Source organism: Rhamphochromis sp. 'chilingali', assembly GCF_963969265.1.
Source record: "Rhamphochromis sp. 'chilingali' genome assembly, chromosome: 4".
Classification (NCBI taxonomy): Eukaryota; Metazoa; Chordata; class Actinopteri; order Cichliformes; family Cichlidae; genus Rhamphochromis; species Rhamphochromis sp. 'chilingali'.
In genome coordinates, this window is record NC_137948.1 from 31,185,866 (window position 1) to 31,196,309 (window position 10,444).

General features: G+C 37.8%; 1 long non-coding RNA gene across 1 annotated transcript; it reads right to left on the bottom strand.

The window, feature by feature from the left end:
* Positions 1-773: 773 nt before the first annotated feature.
* Positions 774-8,677, bottom strand: LOC308396279. The gene is made up of 3 exons (XR_013971541.1): positions 8,526-8,677; positions 7,568-7,648; positions 774-7,077 (listed from the first exon to the last, which is right to left on the bottom strand). It is a non-coding gene; the product is annotated as an uncharacterized lncRNA (long non-coding RNA).
* Positions 8,678-10,444: the final 1,767 nt, after the last annotated feature.

A 10,444-nucleotide genomic window follows, 5' to 3' on the forward strand; every position in this document is an offset into this window, starting at 1 on the left:
GTTTAGCTCGCAAAAGCAGGCGCCGTGAATTTCGTCTGCCTGATGGGGGAGAAGAAGCGTTGGTGGGGATGGTGCTCCGGCAGCCAGGAGCATGAGGACCGACCGCAGAGAGCAAATCTTGGCGGACAGACGAATATTTTTCCCCGAGGGTCGCGGGAGAGAAGAAGCGCCGGTGGGGATGGAGCTGTGGCCGGCAGAAGCGGGACGACCTAGCGCTAAGAACAGATCTCTCCCGATTGGACAGACGGATATTTTTCTCTCAGCGAGAGATCATAAAAATCGGACCTGTATGCGATTGGCTAACCGGGGTGCACGGGGAGCCGCTCTTTTGTTATGTCATTGGCAGCGGGGCGAAGTTAGGCACGTCTCGAAGAGCCCGAAATCATTAATAAGGAGCAGATATAGCGAGAGTAACAAGGGAAAAAATTGTGCGCTGGCTGCGGCTCAGTGCGAGGTAGAACTTAGGCTGTGCGCTGAATTTGAGATGGAGCTAGTAAGAGGGCTGGTTTGAAGAAAAAAGACTAAGGATTTTTTCAGGAGTTTTTACCCTGTTATCGAATATAAGTTTTGGGAATAGAGGGTTCCCCCTAACAAGTTATTCCTGGGGGGGTTTTTTGCGCGTGTTTTCGATAAAAATACGGAGGGTTTTTTCTGGAGGTTTCCTGCTTGTTTGCCTAAGGGTTGGGTGGGAGCCGCGGTGAGCTTATGCTTGGGGGGGATAGCGAGAGTTTTATCGAGTTATTCTGGGGGGGGGGGGGGGGGGGGGGGGGGTTTGCTGTTGTTGTGCGTTTTTGGAGAAAGACGGAGGGTTTTTCAGGAGGTTTTTGCTGGGAGCCGCGGTGCGCTTATGCTTGGGGTGGTTTTTTTGGGGGGATCTCCAGCATTTGTGAATCGGACTTGGATTCTCATTTTCCTTGTTCAGATTAAACAAATGCAAATAAATTGAAATAAAGTTTTCCAATGAGGGATGCAGCCTGTATCTCCCGCCATACTGAACGTTACAAAAACACAAGTTTAACTAAGCACTTTTACTCTGGTTTAACACACACACACAGACGAGCACGGGCCCAGACACAGGCACGCGCACAAGCGCGCACAGACACACTCGCACGGGGGGCGCGCGCGTGCGCACACACGCACTGACCCACCACCAGATGGCAGTTTTTAAGCATAAAGAGTAAAAAAAAATTTAATGGCTTAAAAATGAAGAATGCTATTTGATATAAAAAAAAATCAAATCATTTATTTTTGGGGAAAAAATTAATGAGCTATGAACTAGCATATTTTGATGAATATCACAAATTTATGAATATCATAAATTTTATGAATATAATAATTTTATGGCTACCATATGTTTTATTACTTCCTTTATTACTTCCTAGGGTCACAAATCATTTATTGGGGCCACAAATCACTCTGTTTGACATAAGGGGTATAATATCCCTCCTAATACAGTAATGTTCTTTTTCCACATTTTGCCATTTCACAGATATGTTAAGATCCAGTTTCAATCGCAAAAATTCCAGACCAGTGTGATCGAATCTAACTCCCCCTCCTGGACCACCAATTACATTCTGGAAAATGTCAGTACAAAGCACTTCTATCTCACTTTTATCCACTACAACAAGTAAAACCAAGGACATTTTAAAAAGCTCTTTTTTTTCAAGATTTTGCATAATTATCTTCTCAGATAAAGAAAAGAATCACACTGTTATATCTTTATATTAAAGACAAATAATAATGAAGCACTGGTGAAATGCTATTTTTTCCTTCTGGAGTTTTTTTTTCTTTTAAATTATTATTGTAATAAAATGAAACATTACTTTAAATGGGCACAACATACATAATTTTATTTCACTTTGGTTTAACTTTGTCTGACTTTTTTTTAAAAAGGTGGCAACAAGCTCGCCTCTGATGATTGAAGTCTGGGACGAGGATGTGTTCTTTGATGACCACCTGGGATCGTGTGTGAAGTACCTGACTCAAGGTACAAACACAATCAGATGCTCACTTCAAAAAGGCGGCACTGTTGAGGTCCAGTATACTCTGACATGTGACAGACACCTGACTGGATCCACCTGTAACCAATACCAACCATCTTCACAATGAAAACGCATTCTGGCTGGCACACACTATGGAAATGCTGGTAGCTTATCTTTAATCAAGTATCATGTCAGGTTGGGTGATAACATTCTTTATGTGCAATATATAAAGAATAATAATTGGGCACAAAATTAACACATACCATGCACTTAGAGTTACAGCTAATTTGATGTGTCATATAGTCTGAGGCAGACAGTCATCTTGTTTAATCCTCATTTGATTTTGGTGGTGGGTCCACATTCAAATCACTTTGTGTATTCATTAAAGACACTTGTGATTATTTTCTGAATTATGTGTAAAAATGGTCAGGCCTCTTCATAAGTATGATTACAAATGCATTCTTGTGTGTCATTCTTGCAAAAGCCTTCATAACATGCAAATATTTTATGTATATTTTTCAGTTCTTTGATTTGTAACAAGTATATAAAACATTAAGTTTAGCAATGCTTGCATGGGTCATATTTAGGGACTTAATGTATCATTTATAATAATGCTGATTATAAAGAAATAAATGTGAGTTCTGATTAATTGATATTTGGCTCATTAAACCTTTGGTGGTGTTTGAATGGCCATAAATAACTTTTTTCTTTCTTTTTTTTGTAGACACCAAGACTAGAATAAATAAAAAGGCACCCCCAGGTGCCTTTGGCGGTGCAAAACATTTCGTCGACATTGTGTTTGTTACAAACATACAGTACAGCACTTCAGAGTCATACTGCTAGCGATCAAAGATTTATGGAAATTTGACAAGCTGGAAGCATTGTGTACTGTACAGGAGACACGGCACGAGATTGATTGACATTGGTCTACAGCCAATCAGGACGCAGTGCACTGTGTCCTGAAATAAAATCCACAAAACAGCGAGGCCGCGAAAGGTGAACCGCGTTATAGCAAGGGACAACTGTAGTTTCAAATCGTATAAATAGCCAAAGCTCTGTTGAAAAGGGTTACTTTTTAGGGTTTAAACCATGATTGTAAAAATGAATATGCTGTACTGAAAAACACTGAATCTGGGAAGTGAGAGAAAAAAACTTATCCAAAAGGTTTACTGAGGTCATCAAGTGAGCAGAAGAATCCCTTCCTCACTGACTTTACAGTTTTTCTGAATTGCTAAAACACTAAATCCCATTGTGAAAACTAAACTGTCAACTATGAAAACTCATTCATCAAATCAATCTCACAGTTGCCAAAATCTTAAACATTATTCATCTGGTTAGGACACCATTTGTAACTCTGAATCTCCCATTTACCAAAACTCTAAACACATTCTCAAACACAAAACACATTTAGCAGTGTGGTGCACTTGTACCCAGAACGGTGCACACAGGCTACAGAAGTTAAACACAACTAACACACTGCTTTCATCATTTACACACTACCACTCAAAATTGAAAACCCATGTTGCAACCTCTTCTTCTGCTATTTGCTAGATTGAATACAGCTTCATCCACGAAGCTGTATTCATGAGGCCTAACCATTGAATCAAGCTCAAAGATTCTCTTTATACAACAAACTAATTTTAGTTCTGTAAATGAAATAGTATGATGTATATATGTGCTATCTATACAAGTATACTTACAGTTTTTTCTGAATGCTTAAACCCTAACTGTGATTCCTGTAGCACAATCTCTAAAACTATTCAGACTTATAGCAAAACCACTCACTGAGTTTGCAAAACTAAAAGCACAAAAACTGCTTTGCACTCAGTTTGCAATTTTGTAACACACACTTTGCAAAACTGTAGGCACAATCCACTGCACAACACTCAATTACCAAATTTCCAGCACACTCCTAGCAAAAGTATACACATGTATGGCTATCATTAACACTAATTTGCCAACTGTCTGGCACACTTTCACATGTGAAAACTTTTTTAGATAATTAGTTCACTTTGCAATCAGCCTAAGCACTATAATACAGGTAAGCTGTGTGTGCGGAGTACAATGGAGGGAGCAGAAAGAGTGAGAAGTAGAGGAGGCCGAGGAAGAGGACGTGGAGGTGAAGAAGTAGGATGAAGAGGACGACAAGGACAAGGAGGAGCAAGAGGAAGATGAGGAGGGGGGAGAGGAAGGGTAGGAAGAGTAAAAAATAGAATTGCTGATGACATCAGAGCTACAATAGTGGACCATGTAATCAACCGTGGAATGACCCTGAGGGTAGCTGGCCAACGGGTCCAGCCTAACTCGAGCCGCTACACTGTAGCAAGTACCATAAGGACATCTTGAAATGAGAATCGGTTAGTACAGTCACTTCGCACAAAGATTTGTAGCACTGCCATATGCCAATGAGAAACACACCAATACCATTGATGTAAAAATACTGAAATTGTTACTTTACAGAATTGCTAGATGACCAGATGCTGGGGGCAGAGGAAGCATGTTCACTGCAGACCAAGTAACCCATATAGTCATTATGGCGATTGCAAATAATCCTATACTTGGAAATAGACACTTGTGTTCGTTTTGATGTGTTTGAATAAACACCAGTACTTGAAGTTTGGATCCCTCTATGCTTATGGATCTATGACAGAAGTATGAGCTCAAACTGACATAGCCTACCTTGTGCACAGAGAAAGCAAAAGCCAGATGTGTTTTGTATTCATACCATCAGTGTGCAGTTGGCGCATTGTGTGCTTAGTAGATGATGGCTTGTGTGTACTGTTTGATACGGAAACACTATTTTTACGAAGGTGTGAAGAGTTAATCTAGCTGTGTTTGCTTTTGCAAGAGAACTACAATGTTTTGATTATTGGGTGACAGGTTTTCTTATTTGTGTGAAGAGTTTTGCAAAATTAGCCAATAGTTACAAAAAATGTGCTTAAGCAATCAGAAAAAACTGTAAGTCCTCTGTCTCCCTTTGTTCATTGTCAAGTCATTTCCCATCTCACTGTGTCTCAAAGGTTAGTGTTATCAGGATTTTTGGGTTTCATGTTATATTTTCTTCCAGTCTAGGTTTTGTTAGTTCTCGTTCTGTTTTTGTTGTTGTTTATTTTCATGTGTATTGTTGGCCAAAATGAAGACTTGCCTTGTGTTAGATTCAATTCTGCCTCCAGTGCATCTGCTTTTGGGTCCACGCCACAACTCATCGGCTACCCAGCCGTAACATTCCCTTTACATATTTAAGTATGCATGATGAATGAAGCATATGAATGTATGCATGAAGTGAGGTCCAAATTATTTTTTCTAACTAATCAGGCCATTGAAAACCATTACACAGAGACCCTCCAAAAAGGTCTGTTTTTAGAGGGTGAATTGGTCTGTTTGCATAGATTTCAGGTCTGAAACATTAGTCTACTTAAAATGTCTTAAATCTGCATTTTTTTCTTATGACAGTGGCCTCTGGATGTAGGTGGAGGGTTTAGTTCCTACACATTTCCTGTAGCTTTTCTCTCACAAGCAGAAGATGAATTGTGTTAAATACACTTAAGAAATGAAAGAGGGCGATCCTCAGTGTGTAGGCATTGCATTGTTCTTACACTGAAAAAGTCACGACCATCTCAGTTCAGCAGCTATCTACTGTTACATCACATGTGATGATAGCTGAGAGATTTCCAGTTACTTTTTTATTCATATCACTGAAATATAAACTTAGTACTTTCAGATAGGATAGAAAGAGTTTGACAAGTGACTGCTGACTGATTATCAGCTGATCACACAATGGTTCACGCATGACAATAAGTTGGTACAATACAGTATTCCCTAAATGGAAATGTTAAAACCCAACTTATTAAAGTTTTGTATTTACTAATTAGATTTTTTATTTATTTCATTCTGACTTTCTGCTTTTAATTCGGTTTAGTTTCAGGTAGTTTCCAAAGTGGATTTTCTTGTTTCAGTTTAGTTTTTTTTTGTTTGATATGTGTTTTATTATTGGATGACTTGGAAGAGTTTGTGTGACAGGTAAGATTTTGAAAAATCAGTACAGACATTACATCTTGAAAGCAGTTGACTTGCAGTCTTGTATCCAAAGTCTCAATGAACGGATTTATGACAGCCTCATTAGGCAAGTTGTGATAAAATCTTTATCAAACTAACATATACTAAAACTAAGAATATTTCCTGCGTTTATTTTATTTTTTTCAGCTTTCTGAGTTCACAAAATTGTTTCAGTTAGTTACATTTTTCAAAAGTCTAGTTCTTATTTTAGTTCATTAATATGTTTTTTTTTCACATTTCAAGTTTATTTCTTATTATTTTTATTATAATCATTATTATAATAAATGGTGGCGATTTTGAAAAGACAAAATCATGACGATCGTTTTCATCAGATCATGTGTCCTATTCTTAAATGAAAGACCAATTAACAAGTGCAAATGAAAGAGCAAGTGTGGCACAGACACATACACAGTTTTTTTTTAAAGTTTTTTTTTTTAAACAAGATGTTCAGTGTTCATCGGCCTGTTATTAAATTTTTTAAAACATTTTAATATCTAAGAAGAAATAAGAGCAACTTTGAGACAGCAAAAATTATTACAAAATTTAAAATAAAATTCAATGAATGTGGATATCCTGAGTGATGTGTAACCAACTTTAAGGTATAAGGGTAAATTACAGCACAATAATTACTTGGGCTCGTAATAAGACCCTGGCCAGAATCAGAAGACACCAAATTCATATGGAACCAAAGTATTGAGCAGCAATAATGACCTGGACACAATGTTAACTTTTGAGTAGCCACTCTTGTATTGTTACGAGGTATAACAGATATTTGTCCAATTTGTACAGATAGTATAAAATAAATAGTGTGCACACTCAAACAAAATAAAAGTACTCGTTGAGGCCCTTTAAGAATTTAGAGTTAAGCTGGCGATAGCCAACTTCAAAGGTCCTTGTGAGTGTAACTGGAATGTATGAGTGTGTGGGTGTGTATCTTCTTTGGGGTAGATCGTCCTCAAAGTGGTTGGCTCACCATCTATCACAACCGGAATATCGTCCTGGTCCTTGGACTTTTCTGTCCTCTCCAAAAAAACCTGACCTATAATCCAGGTCATAAAATGTACATTCTAATCAGCCTGTTTCAGATGCACTGTTTAAGGTTAAAATGTAATATCAAAATATTGCATCAACCTCATATTCATTGCATCAACATCTTAAATCTTATCAAATCTCACAGTTCTCTTGTACAACATTCAATTTTCAAGTATATCAAATATGAGAACTAAACATCTAAGTTGCTCAAATATTTCTCTATTCATGTAAACATCAATTAAACAGTACTTATGGTAAGTAACCATTGACATTCAAAATACAATACACCATAACAATTTCAGAACTATGTGCAAATAAGCAACAAAATATACATGTGAGTTCAGTTCAGAGGCATTAAAGCAGTGGGCTTAATTTCTCCACACTATAGGCCTATTCGTCAGAGAGAAATGCACTAAAGATTACCCTCTAGGTTACTTTAAACTCACAGTGAACTGACAAAAATTAGCTTTAGAGCAGCTAAGAAACATGTTACTCACTTTTGCTCTGTTTCACAAAAGCCCAACACACACTGGTGTTGGAATTGCAGCAGCTCTCCGGATGAAAGGTGAGTGGTTAGCCTGTGAGACACCGAGCTAGCATTAGCGTGATCACAACAGTAAGTCTCTACAAGTTTTTTTCCTTTGGAATGACACTTGCTTCTCTCCTTCATCCACAGTGTTGGGTGTAACACATTACTAAGTAACTAAGGCTTTTTAGCCTCGGCAATCTTGTGCTTACACCCAGAAGGAACAGACTGTTAAGTGAACGCTTTGAGAGACTTACATTAATGAGATACAACAACTTTTTCAAAAACAACACAGCTAAGTAGTACAAAAAATGTTTTGGAAAACATGAGTGCATGCAGGAAATATGGTGCTCATTGGTTTGAGGAAGTTTCAGAGGAATTCTATTTGTTAACCAAAGTTCAGAGTTAACTTCACTTTGTTGAATCACATGACATGATTACATACATTATGTATGAATATGTTACTCATTGCTTTGAAAATGTAAAAATTTTAATGTTTACTGTGTGAAATATGTCATGTATAACATTTCTTAAGTTAAGCTTTTTTGTTATTCAGATATGTTGCAGAAAAATATATTTGTTATTGTGGAATTGTGTTTCTTAGCTAAAGAAAGTTACATTCCTTACTAAAAAATGTAATTATTAAAGAATGTTTTTTATAGAATGTAATAAAGATGATTCAGGAAGCAAAAAGGCTAAACTATTTCATGTTGACTCGTATTTTTTTTTTAAATTATTTATTATTTAAAGAGTTTAATTTCTATTGTTTGTCCACTCAAGGTTTATGGGGATTTTAATAAGTATTTAGTTAAATTACTTATTGAGTAATTGAGTTACTTTTCAGACACAGTAATTAGATAAGTATTTTAAATACAATATTGATTAAGTAATTAGTAATAGTAATTAATTACTTTTTTAAAGTAACTTACCCAACACTGTTCATCCAGCCACTCGACTCCAGACTTCCAGCAGGTAAGTATGCTGGCTTCCCTTCCTCTCAATTCTGGGTTTTTCCTCTCTTTAGTCCGGGTTTGAGTAGCAGATGCCTCCACTCCTCTTGCTGAGATGAGAAAAAACCCGGGAGCTCCATGCACCTCACCTCACTTCCTGGCTGACAGGGTCAATGCGGCCTGGGTAGGCTCTGATTGGTTGCTGAGCTAGGTGCCCTCACGTGGGGTGAACTGAGAGGTGCATTCAATGGTCATAGGAAATATGATGCTTTGTTGATGTGGACAGTTAAAATAAAGAGAATAAATACACTCTCTTCTCTATCATTGGTGTAAATATGATTTTTTTCATCTGGACTACAGATGCAAGAGTTAATTCGAAGGCAGCTGTTGGACTTTAACACCTGTGACAGACTTTAAATTTTGTCGCTGCTGCAGTTCACAAACAGAATTTCACTTTGCATTTGGATGCATTTTTTATAACGGCTTACCAGTTCATGAGAATGTAAGTACTAATTATATTTATAAGTTATTTATTTATTAGCACACATAATCTCATTCTGAGTGGTTCTGGGGCAAGTGGAAGGATATTAACAAAATAAAGGTATTTTGCCTTCCAGTAGAACTGCTAACGAGTTGAACCTGGAATTTGAGTGCGTTTCAGGTTTGTTGGTGGGTTGTTGGACTCAAAGCACCAGTGGATCACACCACAGGCAAATCCTTCGCTCCACACTCAGCCGAGTCTTCTACATTTGATCTGCCGGCCAGCACTGCAAACTTACCTCTCAGCCAATCATATGCCAACTTGGCCTGACCTGGCTCCATGTCTTTGGGCCAAGTGTTTTTGTTCTGGCACGCAATGTTAGGCTCACAACAGATAAAATGTTGTTATCTGTAGCTTTAGCTGAGAACAGTCTGAACTGATTACAACAGCATGACTCTTAGTGAAAGACTCAGGGTTTCAAATGGACCTGCCAGGAGTCCAGACTTATCACCCAAAGCAATGCAAAAAATGACTGAGGAGATGCCAAACTATCTGGCAGCAGAAACCCTTTCAGAAAATATGACAAAACCAACTAAACAAAGAGTGTTATTGAAAGATGAGGTGATGCAACACAGTGGTGAATGTGCTGCTGTCCCTCCACTTCTCTAGAGTTCAGTAGTGGTGTGCTTTACACCACAGCTTCTGAGGCTTTGCATAGTGCTTGGTGATGTAAGACTTAGATGCAGTTGCTCAGCCATAGAAACCCATTCCATAAAGCTCTCTATGCACTGTTCTTGAGGTTATTTGAAGGCTACATGAAGTTTGGAGATCTGTAGACTCTGCAGAAAGTCGGCGACCTCTGTGCACTATAGGGAGTGCAGAATTATTAGGCAAGTTGTATTTTTGAGGAATAATTTTATTATTGAACAACAACCATGTTCTCAATGAACCCAAAAAACTCATTAATATCAAAGCTGAATGTTTTTGGAAGTCGTTTTTAGTTTGTTTTTAGTTTTAGCTATTTTAGGGGGATATCTGTGTGTGCAGGTGACTATTACTGTGCATAATTATTAGGCAACTTAACAAAAAATAAATATATACCCATTTCAATTATTTATGTTTACCAGTGAAACCAATATAACATCTCCACATTCACAAATATACATTTCTGACATTAAAAAACAAAAACAAAAACAAATCAGCACCAATATAGCCACCTTTCTTTGCAAGGACACTCGAAAGCCTGCCATCCATGGATTCTGTCAGTGTTTTGATCTGTTCACCATCAACATTGCGTGCAGCAGCAACCACAGCCTCCCACACACTGTTCAGAGAGGTGTACTGTTTTCCCTCCTTGTAAATCTCACATTTGATGATGGACCACAGGTTCTCAATGGGGTTCAGATCAGGTGAACAA